At 31.2% G+C, this 17,231-nt stretch overlaps 1 protein-coding gene across 1 annotated transcript in view; it reads left to right on the top strand.

The window, feature by feature from the left end:
- Positions 1–17,231, top strand: part of LOC126780578 (dendritic arbor reduction protein 1-like) — a 49,795-nt gene that overhangs the window by 22,267 nt on the left and 10,297 nt on the right. The window lies entirely within an intron of this gene.

Genomic DNA, 17,231 nt, shown 5'->3' with positions numbered 1-17,231 from the left:
CTGACATTCAAGGGCAAATACAGGTCTTGACATTTAAGATATACTTACCCAAGTTATTAGAAACTGAAACAAATGTATACAGCGTTAAAATACTATTATCGTTTACTTTTCTAAAATGTATGCCGCTTTTATTAAACTGAAGAAAATAATTATTTTGTTTAAGGATTCAAACTTTTTTTACGATATAAAGCAAATGGGGCGCTGAAATCCCATTATAAGTATAAGAACTTAGAGAAACAATCTCCTCGCATTTTAGTTAATTTATAAGTTTCAAATATAATAAAATGAATGTCAATCAGTTGTATCGAAACAGTCGCCAGCTGTGTGAATAGTTTATATAATAGCATTTAATAGAATTAATATTATTGTTTGATAACACAACACAAATGATTAACAACAATGAGGTGAAATACCGACAATCTCAGAACAGAATATCGAAATCGTGACTTTAAGGTAACTTATTTAAAATAAACTTTAAGCAGAATTATTACAGTCTCATTTGCATTATCGGCTTATCTCGCCAACATTTCATTGTCGATAGCGCTATCCCTCTCTACTATTGGAGGCGTGATTCGCCATTACAAATGGAATTACGTAGCGTAGCTTTGTAAAATATATCCGTCCTGGTCTATCATTGCAGCGACCCTTGACCTAATGGATCGATTTAGTGAATGTGGCTAGTTTGTTGTACGAATCGATTAGTAATTCAGATTAACCAGATCGCTAATGGACGGCACGAGTCAACCCAAGAACCTGATATGAGTTACTCAAAACGTGTTGTTAATTAAAGTATTAAATAAAAATATTAAAAATCAGAAAATTAAATTGAAGTTTACATGGGATTCTTTTGTTTTAATATAATTAAAATAATAACAAGGATCTGACGAATCCAGTAATCAGGTGAGCTAGGTAATAAAATTTCTAAAAATGCAACCCGTAAAAGGAAATTTTACTGCATTCCTTAACACTTAAAAAGATCAAACATAATAAGATTTAGACAAAAGTAAAAACTAGCAGCCAATGTCCCACTGCCGAGCAAAATACTCCTTTCTCGAGGTCTGTGGAGCGCATTACTCAATGTCGCTCCAATACCGGTGGAAACAAATTTGGCAGAATATCATCCGGCACATGCAAGTTTCCTTCCGTTATTTTCCTTTATCGCGGAACACGAGCTTAATTATAACCACAAATTACATCTTAATGGAATGAGAACTCTATGACATAAAAAAAGCGGTCGACTTGGTTAAAGATTTTTTTCAAAATAATAAACTGTAATTTCTTTGAATATATACTAAGCAGTACAACTAACACCGAATTAGTTAAATGGTCTTTGGTTAACTGAATTTTCATAACTAATTTACAATACCGCCCCTAAGCTTCGCATTTTCGCACCATGAATGACGAAAAGTCTGACACGTTTATTTTTGAATAATTTTTAATGTTATCCATTTAAACAGCACAAGCTACTGAAGCTGTTTGAAAGCTCAGTTTCATCTGAAACCTCATAACATAACATAGATAACTTGCACAAAATATTTAGAGGTAAATTATGCACTTAATCGTTCCCCGAAAACCGAATGAAAATCATTAATTCGTTTTTTATAAGATACAACTTATTAAATCGTTTAATTTTGACACATTCTCTTATGTACATCATAATTGATTAAACAATACAATAAATCTAACATTCTCTTTTTTGTTACAAATAAATACTTATTAAAGTGATACTCGATTCTATTTGTTTCTTCGAAAATCATAACGGAAGCTAGCTTGTACGAGTATAAATCACAAGAAAGACACGCATGGCTTATCTCATCATGCTTCCGCGTCCCGGCAGTTAAGATTACTTACTCTGATCAAAATAAGCCTTTGTTATTAAGATTTACAAATTATTCCCTTCACTGAGTTGCTTAAAAACGTAAGAAAATTCAACTACAACCCTGCCAGATCTATTCCTACAGAAGCCTGCCTATAAGCTGGCAAATACAAATTTAAATTTTAAATTAGGAATTCTTATTTGATAAATAAAAAAACACAATAGTGTTAGTTATAATAGAATAGTTATTTGTATATGATATTTTATTAACCGTTTTCAATATATTTTAATTTTAAATCATATTGTATTTCAAATTCAATTTTATATTATTATAGAACAAATTTCACAGTCATGTAGTCAAAACATTGAAACAATAAAGTCTGCAGTTTTAATAGCTCTTAACACAGGTAGCCAATATTCTTTTATGCCCTATAACAGTGAGTTACGATTATTGCGGGTCATGTACCTTTGTCATTAATGGAGCGATTTAAATCGATCTTTAATCATAAGATCATGTAAAAATAAATTGCCACCTGATAAATAATGCAACTTTATTTAAAACTACCTATCGGTAATACTTACATAGTACCTTTAAGCGTTTATACCGCTTGCTTTTAATTAAAAGTGAATTATCAAATTAAATATTTAGTTTAGTTTTGTATTATAATTTATTTAAATAATAAAAAATCATCGTATAAAATATTTCTGTGAAATATGCCTGCGTCACAGGAATTATGAGCCGTTGTGGATTCGACTAACGTTGACTATTATCTTTTCGATGACAAATGAGCTCAAACCTCTGCATACAATTGGGATAACAATCACACAAATGCTTCATATGACGTAAAATGGAATTGCATCTACATTGCTGCGTTTGATGATTCGTTAGAAACACACGGGTAGCCTACCTGGCGATGTGTAATGAGTAAGCGATAATGACGCCAAAGCACGACGCTAAGTAAAGAACTAAGCCGATTTAGATATAACTGATACTAATAACGTGCATGACGCTCATTCAATTTATATAATTTTATGCTTGTGTATACTAAATAACAATTTTGACTTCTTAGTATGAAAATAACTTGTCAGACTGACTAATGATAACAATATTCTTGTTTACGATACCTTCCAACAACATAAACATACATATATCTGCAACCAACAAGGAGAAGTACGCAGACTAATTATACCAGTTCCTTTTTGTTGTAATTGTATTACGAATGCTAAAATTAAGTATTCAGCAATTTACAAAATATAACGTACAGGTACCTACTGAATAGGATAAGTACTGCTCATTTTTAAGATTTTAAAATGAGCAGTACAATCGTATATTTGCAATAAAGCTGTAGCTTTTTACGTGTAGGTAATTCACATTAATAATACGTTTAAATGAAATAAAGAGATCAATGCGGTCGGGTCGGGTGAGGGCCATAGAAAGTGGCGCGGCCTAAGGGCCGGCTCTTCGCCCGCGGGCCACGCGTCCATCTGGGACCGGCTGTGCTCACGAATAATGTAATCGTAGTCGAAGCGAATACCTTCCTCTTATTTTTTTTTTTGCCAGAATGTTAAGACCTAGAAATATCATCTGTAAAATTACAATCCATTTAAATATGTATCCATAAGCAACAATAAGATAAAAGCCATTATTCCAACGAGGTATCGTTCATAATTATTTGGCTTAAATTTGGTTCTAGTTGGTCAAAATAAATATGCAAAAATATTAAGGTAAGTAGTTTAGATAAATCGTAGTAAAACCTTGCAGGAGGCAAGTAAGTTGTATAAATTATGTAATTTAATAATTAAGTTTATACAATTGACCATATACTGTAAATACATGTATATACAATATATATAAGAAATTAGTGTTTATCGAGAGAGAACGGAACTCTAAAAGCCATCAAAGCATTGATCAATAGAGCTACGTTATCGTGCAATCAATCTCCCCACCTGCACAGTTCAGTAGTAAATCTTCATTATTGTCAGTTTTTTACGAATTTACTGTTATACTGACCATTCACTAATATCGAATCGAAGCTCGCTTAAACCATCGCCTCGAGACGTTCATAACGTATTCGAACGCTATAAACAATCAAATGCTAAATATTTCATGGATCTCGAATGATATAAGATAGTTTTAGTGTCTATTAATTATATAGTAGACAATAATATGTTGTGCATAAAACAGTGTGTTTATATTTAGGCAAAATAAATATCTGTTCATTGTAAATAATGAAAAATAATTCCATTGATATCCAGTGTAGTTACAGGTTAATTACACTGTCTCACTCACCCTTCAAACCGGAACACAACAATACCAAGTTCTACTGTTTTGCGATAGAATATCTTATGAGTGGGCGAAGTACCAATGTGTATGCCAATAATATAGAGTAATTAATACATAATCGAGACATAATGCAAAAAAGTGTGAAACGTATTTGAAATCTTGTACGTTGACGTGCTTTCGCCTCGTATCTTCCGAACGTATCCAACTTCCGTAGCCGTAAGCACTAAATTGACTTACGCATGCATTACTAATTACTGACTAATTTACAAAAATAAAACTAGTGTAATTATATAATAAATATTTGAATCCATGAGAAATAGTCAATTAACAAAAAGTAATTACATTTCTATCGCGGATGTTTTAATTATTGCTTATATCTACAATTTTCTCTCCGAAGCGATTTGCTCTCTTGATATCGAAACTGATAAGAGACATCAAGACATTTCATCCATCAAACTGGTTACAAGGTAAGACTGACTCGGAACGTCATTAAATGTGACCGAAAAGGATTTGGACTGGTCTTATTAAGGAAGGCTTTAGCTAACTGTGGCAAAAATATCTATTGCAATGAGCATTAGTAGGCTGGTGACGTTGTATTGTGCCGTTGTTAGCGTCACGTTTTCAAATTTGGAATACGATAAATAAATAAGGTTTAATAGGCACAAGTCAAAACTTTCGAAACAGACCTTCCCTGTATGGAAAATATAAGATTAAAATGTTCACATATATATATATACATATGTATATATATGTATGTATATATGTATATATATATACAAAGCGCTAGCCTTACCCGCAGCTTTCAGAATTGTTTCATTAGAAACTAATTTCCATAGTGCTTTCTTCAAAAATGAAGGATTTCCATAGAATATTTGATATAATTTAACGCTGCCTTAGCTGTTAAATTCTCAAAAATCCTTCCTGAGTGCTAGTCTACTGTGTAATAGAAATCCGTATGCAGATTTTCATGGTGCTAGTCTTCCGTAGCCTATGTTGATATGTCAGCCAGTCAGTTAGATAGTTGGCATTTAAAATTTGAGGTTTCTCATTCACGATCTTTTTTTTATAGAATAGGAAGGCGGACGAGCATGTGGTCACCAACGCCCATAGATATTGGCATTGTAAGAAATGTTAACCATCGATTCGCCACCAACCTTGGGACCTAAAATTTTATGTCCCTTGTGCCTATAATTACACTGGCTTACTCACAATTCAAACCGGAACACAACAATGCCAAATACTGCTGTTTTGCGGTAGAATATCTGATGAGTGAGTGGTACCTACTCAGACGAGCTTGCACAGAGCCCTACCACCAGTAAAGTACCCTTTTCATTTAACTTGAAGGACGAGGGTAAAGATACTTTAATTGATTATTACATATAAACATTATAAGTGATTATTTAAGCAGCGAAATCAACAATTTAGATTTTATTCCAAAGTTATGTATGTGTTATTATATCACGATAATATTAATACACGCAGGACTAACTTAAGTAAAATCAGATCAAGCGTTGCTGTCGTTGATGTCTTATTCACTTATAGGTTTAATTTATATTGTGGTTTTAAAAATTTATTACAAAAGACTTCGCCAAGATATAGAAAACATTATTAACAAATGTAAACATTATTAATTATGTATACTTGGACTAGAAGAAAGGGAGCTTTTTTTAAAATGAATTGTATGAAATTGTATGAAATGGCAAAAATTACTCAGCCCTTCTATAATCATTTGAGACAAGATGTTATGATAATGATTTTCTCTATTACAACACAAGTCATAATTGTTTTAACTGAAAACGACACAGATAAATAATTACAAATAAAGAAAAGAGAGACTATATAATTTATGTTGTGACAAGATGGGCCGACGATTTAAAAAAGGTGGCAGGTTCGGAATGGATGCGGACTGCCCAAGATCGGGATGGTTGGCGTTCTATGCTTTCGTCCAGCAGTGGACGGCAAAAGGCTGAAAAAAAATATATATATAAGATAATTTTTATGATTTTTAAATTTATCTTTCTATTAATATTTATCATAAAGTTTAAAGTATTTTTGAACCTCAGTATAAAATAAAATAATAATATACTTAACAAAGAATTAGAATCGTTACCAGCTCCTTGAGTACCGTGGATGATGTCACCGTATATTCAACAACAAAATATTTTCTAGTGAAAGTTGATTTTATAGGGCTTTTTAAAAATTAAGTCATTTAAAACTAAATTTAGAAATTATGCAAATCATATATTTTAATTATAATATAATATATATTTGACATATAGCTAATGACATTAGTAAGTATCACCAATCCAGTGATGTAAGTTATAAAAAGTTTATTTCAATTATATAAAGTAACAAATATTTACCAGTCTGAAACATATTTTGGGTAATCAAAAAGTAAGCGATAAAAAATAAAATTTTAAAAAGGTATCGTATAATAATCATTATAGGAAAATATAAAACAAAAGCCTTGCGCGTGACTGTACCTGCGCTTACGGCAGAGCGTGGGCGGCCGCGTCGTTTTCCCGCGACCCCGACAGTTATATCAATATGCTGACTGACGACTCTCATATTGATGGCATTCTCAATTATGCGCATTTTATACGCAACATTTCTAAGAACTGATCATAGTCTATTACTCAAAATTGCGAGCCACTATAAAAGAGGTCACGTTACTATATTATTTTGGCTCTTAAGAAACTCTTGTTGAACCGAGGCTGAAGATTAAATTATTTGAATAATAGCTTAACGTTATTTTTAATTAATCTACAATTTATGCTGTTTCAAATTATTCATACAACACCTTCCTACATGAAATTTGTACTTAAACTAAATAAATTAATACGTATACCCTGAAATAGCAATGAAAGAGGCATAAAGTTAAGATGGGTAACATTTTTTTACATGGTAATATTTGTAAAAAATTGTTATCTAGTCGCCTCCGATTACTGCTAATTTAGAAGCTCTTGTGAGTGTGTGTGAAGTGCTCAATGAGCCATCGATCAAGTTTTCTATTTGTGATTATAAAAGTGGACATAAATTATTAACTCGATAGTTAATAATAAATTATTTAACATATTTTACTGGTACTGGTCATAAGAATTATAAAATTTTGAAGTCAGAAATGATGATTAGAATAATAATACAACCCTTGCAACGGGTAAAGGTAAGGGTTGCGAATAGTTTAGAAAATAGCTCATTATCATTTATGCATTCTAAGTTTTGATAACATACCTTATATCTTTTTGACTTTATAATAAATACAACACTTTTTGGTACTTAAATTTAAGTCCCACATCTTGTAAAAATCCTTTTATATCACTCTAAGCTGGGACGGCGGCTTTTAGTGAGATATACTATATGACACTTGAACTCTTACCTATAGTGTCAAATTGTGAAAGAATAGAGACTGCACTTATGATTGCGTATACTTGTGCCTATATACATATGTATGTCCCTCACAGATGGCCAGTCTCCCTTGAGAACGACCTGTGTCTGAAATCGGTCAGTAGGACATGATCGCATAATAATATCTAAAACGAACGTAATAATTCTACCAAGATACTGTCCGATATTTCGGATGTTGACATCATCAGACAGCGATTTTCATTCTGAACTCAATATAAATTTCTCGATTATGTTGAAATGAATTAGGATATTAAATAAAAAATAAAATAAATTAAACTTTAACAATAAAATAATTTATATCTGTTACTTGTTACTTGTGGCTTGTAAACGAGTCTCATCGGTGATTTTATCTTAGATATATATATACATGTTTCAATTTCTGTTTATAATTCATCTCGTGCTTTTCGGTGAAGGAAAACATCGTGAGGAAACCTGCATGTGTCTAATTTCATCGAAATTCTGCCACATGTGTATTCCACCAACCCGCATTGGAGCAGCGTGGTGGAATAAGCTCCAAACCTTCTCCTCAAAAAGGGAGAGGAGGCCTTAGCTCAGCAGTGGGACATTTACAGGCTGTTACTTACTTACTTACTTTTTTACTATATATATATATATATATATATATACATGTATAATTTTTTCATGTTATTTATTCATGTGCGTGATACATTTATTAGATTTTGTTTATGAAGTAATATAATTTCCATCCGACAAAATAGTAAAATAACTTTTTACATGACAAAACATTTCTTCATCGAATGACTCACTTTATTGTATCTTCCATTGTTGTAAATAGATAACTTTTATAAAATTATAATATTAAAATAATTAAGCATTCAGTCAATGTATTCATATAATACAACCAAATTTAAAGAGCGTATATATATATTTACGATCAATTTTAATGAGATATCAATAGCTAAAGTTCCGTTATCATATCGTTGGGTTACAGCAATTCAACTTCATTCATAAAAAACGCGGTCGTCTAATGTTACGAGAAATTTTATAAAGCCTAATATAAATGGATACATGACATTTTTAACAACATAATATAATTTGTGTATTTTATTAAAATAATATTTAAATTATTAAAACATTTAAATTTATAAAATAATATTTGTTAAAAGTCCAATAATTATTACATTACAAACCAATTCCACTACAATGGCTGTCATGACTTTTTTCCCATTTTTTAATGAACTTTTAATGTCATTGATGTAGTAATGAGATATATGTAGCTATATGCTTCAAAATAATCATAGATAATTTATAATTATATTCATTTATACTATTCTAATTTAAATTACATCCAATTTCATACCTTGTCTTTTCAAATGAAACAACTCGCGCAAATAAGAACCAGTTACCTTGATAGCTTCACAAACATATTCTTTATCTGTGGTACAAATTTAATTCATTATAATACTAAACTTAGTTTATGGCTTAGCATTCAAATATGTAAGTGTTTAATTTCAGCTGATTTTAGATATGAAATAAACTAATTAATTGACAAAAGTGAACAACGAAAATTTTATCAAAAAACTTACAAATTTAATATAGAATATAAATGAAAGTAATAGTAATCACCATTTCGTTAAGAGGTGATAACGTTAGATGACATACTTTTTTGTCTAGACTTTATGAAAAAGTCTATTTTGAATTCACAAATACTTATTACCGTGATATATAAACGCGTATATGTAAACAATTGTTTCAACTACTATATTATTTGCTAACGTAATTTATATAAGAATTATATATGAACCTAAGTAAATGAAAAGTTGTTTGATAGTTACCAATTACGTCACAGCAGCGTTCGTGATGAAGCGATTAGAGCTAGACTGACAGTCGAAACCGACTGGCACGCGCTCTCAGCTAAGTAGCTGCTTTTGAAACCGCAAAACAACCGTAGATTTACATTATTAACGCTCATCAAAGTTTCAAACGTTTCATCATAAGTATCTATAAAATAACGAATGTACTTATTGATGTTTATAATAACTTTGCCATTATCACTGCTTTTAGACTGAAGGACAATTGATAATTCACTTCACGTCTCGACAACAACATACTCTATTTTTTAAGGATTTCAAGCAATTCTCACCGTTAGAGACCAAATTTTCGATTATCTTTCTTATCGTTGTCCAGGCTCCTTTTTTGTGAGGCAATAAGTGCACAATTCCTCCTAATGACGAAATCGTGAGTAGCATACTAACATAAAGTTTCGATACCATCTGTACAATATTTCCGGCAACGGGTGGGCGTTACGGGTTTGTTTTCCGACCGAAAACGTTTAAAAACTTACATCGCACACTTAAGCAAGTAACTTCCTTTTAATAACGGACAACAACTTTTCTAGCTACGTAATTTTCCTTTTGAAATGTTGTGTACAATTTTGAATCTTATCAGCTTCAAGTTATGGTTCTTTATTCAAAAAAGTATTCTTAAAAGAATTTGGATATTTGAGGCATACCATTCATTGAGACGACTAACGGGCAAATAGTAATCTCTCATCTCGACATCGCCATTCAAGAGAGTTTGTACAGTCGCGTTCAAAACTTTACGGAAGAAAAAAAATTATGAATCTGTTTGTTACCTTTAGATACAGAATTGTTACGAAATAATTGAAGTGCGATTATAATTTCGCGTCGCCTTTTACAGTCATTTGTCTTGACTTCTGCTTATTATTATTTATAAAGCAATAATAAAGCTTAATTCGAAAAAGCCAAAAATATGTTGAGTTTAATACTTAATTGCTTATCTCACTTTTACTATGTACATTTCTTAGATATTTATAAAGGAGTTAATAGATATTAATCGGTATATTTGTATAAAACGTTATTCGTTAGGTGTAATATATTTTTTAAATGTTTATGATAATTCAAGCAGACATTTGAAGTGAGCTGTGTGAGTAGCAATAACTTGTTTTGTCTGTCAGTGTATAATATCTACATGTGTATTTCGCGTTTTATGTGTGAGAGGCGCGTGCGCCACATTCCTACTCGTCCTCATTCATACATACAATAAAACGATTTCGAACGTATAAAATTAAAAAGTATTTTTTTTTATATAATATAACCTTTATCTAAATAATCTAATATAATAAATGTATATTTGAAAGTGACTATATTTAATAGTAAAAAGATAGGTAGACAGCATGGAAAATTGATATATGATTTACTCATGTGGTAAATGTTACTGATATCGATAATTGTACCAAAAGAAACAACATGAGCCGCGTTTGTCACCATGGCCTTGTCAATTAATAGAGCCTCGAATTCGTAAAGGTACTTTATGATTTAATCGTTCTGAAACTAAGAACTAAGAAATTAAAATAGAGTGGCATCTGACACTGCTGTGACTTTTGTAGTAACATATTTATTAAGTTTTTCAAGACTTAAAAAACGTTTCGCAAGAGCTCACAGATTAACAATTGGATTGTTCGATTAAGAATTATTCCAAAAGAAAATATGAGCAAATGAAATTAGTACCCTAGTGTATATTTTTAATTTATAATTATTTAATGCAAATGCTAGTCACCTTGAACTTTATTTTTCTGGACGAAATCGAATGTTATTAATCTGAACTTTAATCCCAATAGAAATAAAACATTACTAAATAATATAACGAAACGTTCTCCATCGTTTTAAAATAAAGTATCCTCATATAAAAAAAATTACAAACTATGTCTTACAGAGCACAATGCATCCAAAAAAAAAACAGCAAAACGGTACAATTTAAGATTATTCAAAGCTTCAAGCTTATTTATAACTGTGAGATTCAAGTAATAAAAGCTTTATTAAATCCACAAGAAAATCATCATCTATACATCAAGTTTTAGCTGAACAGGTAAAAATCACTACTGTATTTTCACCGCTAACATAGAAAAGGAAAAGTAGTATAAAATTTTTACAGTTATATAACAACAACAACAACCTTTACCAAGAACCTAGTCTGCTAATATTTCTATGGACGGTTTTGGATTAAATGCCTACAGGGTTCTTCAGGGTTCGGTGCCCACATCGTCATTGTATGGAAATTTAAATAAGACTAAAAGCATGCGCGCGCATTTATTGATGTGTCACTCCACCCTTACCCCAACAGCCCGCCCTGAGCCGTGATTGGACGAATACTTGGAAAATGTAACTATGTATTGTTATAAATTGCTATGAATATTCATTTTATATAAAACGACCATAATTGAAAAGCTTGGCTAAAAAAAAAATATAAAGCTCGGCGAATCAAAGGTCCTTTATATAAATTCAGAAAAGATTATTATAATAGATTATTATAGTAATCTTTCCTTTTATTTTATTATAGCATAGATTATTGTAAAACGTATTAGTATTGATTAAAGATAATATTATTTAAGGTTTACGTCTCGCAGATTATAGTTATATATATTTATATATGTATTATAACTTAGTCACAATTTAATGTTGTACTTTAATTTTAAAGTAAATATTATTTATTAGATTTAAGGTATAATTTTTCAGAAATATAAACTCGAATAATTGTGGAAACACATTCAAATTTGATAAATAAAGTTAATTTAAAGGTCAAAGCTGATATATGTCAGTGTTTTATATAAATAAAGAATAGAGTCAGCCAAACCTCTCAATTATTTGCCAATACATAATAGAGAATCGAAAATACTTCAACGCTGAGCAATGTTGTTAAGTAGAAAGGTTACTCTGGCACGGTGGCTAAAGGTCGTATAAAGAACGAAATATATTGAGCCCGTCACAATAAGAAGTCGGCGTCGTCGTTTTAATGTCAAAACAACATAATAGACTACGATAAAAATATTTTTATGTTAAATATGAACTATTTAACTACATAATAATAATATTATTCATCACAGCAATATGAACAATATCGGTGGCCTTAATAATATTTTCCTCCATTTCCTGGCAATGTTTAATCCTATATCACTTTACGAGCTCTTCTTATACGCCAAGCTAAAATGTATCATATTATTATTAGCTAAAAATATCAGTCTCCTGAGCCGACGTTGCCCCCACAACCCCCACGGACCCATTCAATTACGCTGAACAAGTTATGCGTTTTTTATTGCACTCCTCTATAAAAATGACGCCTCGATTAATAAGAAGTGCTCGTATTTAAGACAATATAACTGATGTTTATTTGATGGGAAATTAAACTTATAAATATCTTTTGCTTTCGTAAAATATTCTAGAAACACAGACGATATGATAAGTTATAAAACTTATAAAAATACGCACTGTGTATGCGGCAGTACAATATACGTATTTATAAAAATAGTACATGTAATTTTTTCATTATTACAACTCGAATCAAATTAAATGTTCGCAGTCACGCATGTGTTGTCCATGTGGTTTATTTTATTTCTTTATTTAATTTTATCCTTTTGTAAGATATCTATAATAACATTGTAATATTATACTAATTATATTAAATATCCTTCAGACACGTATTCAATGTATTCCTATATGTATTCCATTAAATGTCAACTGCCGATGATGAGTTATGGCAGTAAAATTGATTAAACGGTCTTTACCGACCATAAAAACGTTTATTGTTTTTGGTCTTTCTGATGTTTTAAAGACTTAAAAGATAAAACGAAACATTTTCATTCAATTTACCAATCAATTTACGTATAATAATATAGAATAAGCCTATAGAATTTTTTGAGATACATATATGTATGTCTGAATAGTAACTCGGTTTCACTCGGAGAGAGTAAATACGAACTGCAGTGACTTTACAGTGACAAAGATTAGAAATTTGTAGGCAAAATGATAACTCCTTTAACCTTGGGTTATAAAACGATCGCCACCACGTCGTTTCACATAATAAAATATCGAAGATTTTTTTTAAATATATAATCCCGCTGAGTTTCTTTCGCGAGTTGATAGGGACCCAGAAGAACTCGCAAAAGATTAGCTCAAGCGTATTTCATTCTTAAACTGTGGCAGATTGTTGGCAATGAACAGGTAAGTGTATTGCCTTCTATATTAATTCAAGATTTTTATTCTATACTAACTACCCTGGCTTTGCTGGATTTAATAAGCGTCTAAATAAAACATTAACATACGACTCGATTGGTTTACGTGGCTCACGCTCATATAGCTCCCAGTTGGCATGATATCTTCAACAATTATCGTTATATTTCAACCAATTTTGTTATATTTAAACTATCCACACTAATCACTACCAATATATGGTATTGGTGAAAACCCTACAAAAACCAGTTTGACAGGCTTAAGTTAATTGTGTTCAGATAAAAGATGGACGTGGGGACACTATTTTATAATATATAGTGATGATTTGAAATAGTATCCAAATAAACATCAACAAAAGGCAAAATGCTGCTTGAAATATGGAACTACTGCATATATGGCGATATATTATCGCTAAATACTAATATTTTTTCAAAATACTTAATATATTATACATACAAATAATACAAATATTACAGGTACTAAAAATAATATAACAATTTAAACAGAAACAAAATATACTTATTGTACCGCAATACAATATTCTTGTATTCCGGTTTGAATGGTACAGTTTACATCTTAGATCCCGAGTTTGGCGACATTGGAGGTGTAAGAATTAGTTTTATTTCATACAGTAACAGTATAAAGATACCATTTAGCATCGGGTTACTCGTCTATTGTATAAAACACCACACAAATATAAAAAATAATAATTAAATGAGTATTTATAAATATTTTCTTCATCTGAACATCATCATCATCCATGCCTGTCTATCTGTGAGGTTATTCTGGTTAAACAATATAGCGTGAATATCATGAGTAAGATGACAAAAATAAACGTTAGTTATTCAAGCAGTAAAATACTTGCAAAATAAAATCTATAATGAAATCATAAGCAAGATACGATTTCTGAATACCGAGATGGCCCAGTGGTAAGAACGCGTGAATCTTAACCGATGATCTTGGGTTCCAACCCGGGAAAGCACCACTGAATTTTCATGTGCTTAATTTGTGTTTATAATTCATGTCGTGCTTTACGGTGAAGGAAAACATCGTGACGAAACCAACATATGTCTAATTTCACTGAAATTCAGCCACATGTGTATTCCACAAACCCGCATTGGTGCAACGTGGTGGAATAACCTCCATACCTTCTCCTCAAGGGAGAGGAGGCCTTAAACCAGCAGTGGGACATTCACAGGCTATTACTTATAAGATTCCTGGTTGATTTATTTATTTCAATTTGTATACTAAACAGAATAAATCTGTACAAGAAGATTTAGAAAGTATAGAACGCTGGGACTATATTATTATATTTAAAAACATACTCATTTTGTTTGTATATCAATACAGTAAAACTATTCTATAAAAAGAAAGTCGAAAATTATCGGAGAACACCATCGTGGAATATCAGAAAGTTATATGCGACATTGACTATAGTAATTATAACATTTATATGATAAACGCAACAAAATACTGTATGACCATAAGTAAATTTTCAGCAATTCACGATTGATATACGAAGTGACTTGTGTACTTACAAAAGGAAGGTCTTCCTTGGTGGTAGGGCTTTGTTCAAGCCCGTCTGGGTAGGTACCACCCACTCATCAGCTATTCTACCGCTAAACAGCAATACTTAGTATTGTTAGTTTGGAGGGTGAATGAGCCATTGTAACTACAGGTACAAGGGATATAACATCTTCGTTCCCAAGGTTGGTGGCGCATTGGAAATATAAGGAATAATTAATACGACTTACATTGCCAGGTTTATGGGCGGTGGTGATCACTTAACATCAGATGACCATTTACCAAGTATTACAATTTAAAAAAGTAAATTTCGTAGCCCCTTTTATTGAAATATTATCAAAAGGTTGCACGAATTAATGAAAATCTATTATAATAGTTATACCCTGGTTCAACAGTTAAGTTACTTTTTGCGGGGTTAATAAAAGGTTTCCTATGAAAAAGGAGATTAATATACTATATTTTCAATAGCATCGTTCAGTCAAGCGTGGTTACAGATAATACAAACAAATAAATTAATAAATTTACTATGCCTTATGCCTACTATGACTAGAACAATTTAAAACAAATAAGAGTATAAATATTTCCTTGAAAAGACTTTATAAACTGTCAGTTTTATAATAAAAGCTTAACAGTAACTAAAATATTAAAAATAATAACGAATTTACATTGCATAATGTTTTTGACATCAATAATATTAGTGAAATGTATAACATAGACATATATAATTTGCTAAAAAACTACTTTTGCTAAAAACCTTTGCTAAAAAACTACTTTTTTATTAAAATGTTTCTGTTTTCAATGATAAGAACGAAATCCGAGATGTTCCCGAGCGACGGCAAGCGTGCCACAATCCATTACAGAGTAGCGTAGCGGGTCGGAGGGTGGCATCACTCGTCCATTAGCTAATTAGCGCTACCAAAACCCCCTTCCCGCCAGATTGCTAGCGCGCCGTGTCTTTGGTTGCTAATTGATTGTCGTAATAAAATATCTTACAGTTTTCAAAAAGCCTAAAATAATTTACTTATGTCAATTAAATATTCAGACAATTTTCCAATCATTCATAATGAAAATGTGTCCGTCATTAAAATATAAAATGCATTAGAAGAAACAAAATTTTTATGGACCCCTAAAATAAATCACACCCTTGCATATGCAATGTGTTTCACCGCAATGACGCCATCAAATTAAAAAGTTAAACTTTCCCTAGCAGGGGTTTGTATCATCACGACTATCTAATGAGGTAATGGTCAACCGAGGGGGCAAATCGACACGTGGCGTACACGCGACCCCGGTCTTCAAATAATTTCATTATTATAATAAAATGGATTCAGAAGAGTATAAACGTGTAACACGTGATAATTGTGACCTCGTGACACCGAGTCGCTTCAGTTTAGCCCCATTTCCGTGTGAAATTATAATTATTATTTTTATTATATATATGATTTGAATTCAGTATTATTTTATATTTTTATAAAATTATATTTTATTTTTTAGCTACGAAAAAACCTACCCTACATATAAGAATAGCAAATACTGTAATAGTTCTTGTTATAATTTAAGTTCTGAAATTTATAAAACCTTGAATGGACTGGCACCGAGATGGCTGTGGAGGAAACGTGCAATTTTTAACCAAAAATTACAGCTTCAAATACACCACTGGGTATTGCAATCTTCGGTTAACAATTGCGTGTTAAGTGCATACTCTGTTGTTGTATGATAAATATCGCGCTCAGCGGAGAAGAAATAAAAGACATCTTGAAGAAATCTGCAACTCTTGGATAAATTTCTACCTAGTCATTAACTCTCGCTTAAGTAGTATAATAGCAAAACCATAAAATCATATCTTTCTTCCTTAACAGGAGAGTTACTTAGCCTAGCAATGAGATAATAACTTATCTTACCTCTACATCTCGGTAATCGTAAAATGACTACTGAAGTAGTTAAAAAAATTAATTATCATTTGTCTATTGAAATAACTTTGAGTGTATATAAGTAAAAATAATATTTCGTTATATAATTATTGCAGTATGTACGCTATTTTTAGTTTTCTACTTTTTTAATATCACTCGTAACAAATTTTCATTATCTCGGTAACAAATAGAGGATTGTCATGACAGTTAATTTATAAAACGATGAGTTACAAGCATTACCCAAAAACTGCTCAGCGGGTACAATAAACATTATGGGCGCATTCATTAATAGCTGGCCGCTGACA

This window comes from Nymphalis io, chromosome Z (genome assembly GCF_905147045.1).
Source record: "Nymphalis io chromosome Z, ilAglIoxx1.1, whole genome shotgun sequence".
NCBI lineage: Eukaryota > Metazoa > Arthropoda > Insecta > Lepidoptera > Nymphalidae > Nymphalis > Nymphalis io.
This window is presented reverse-complemented; position numbering and strand designations above follow the sequence as displayed.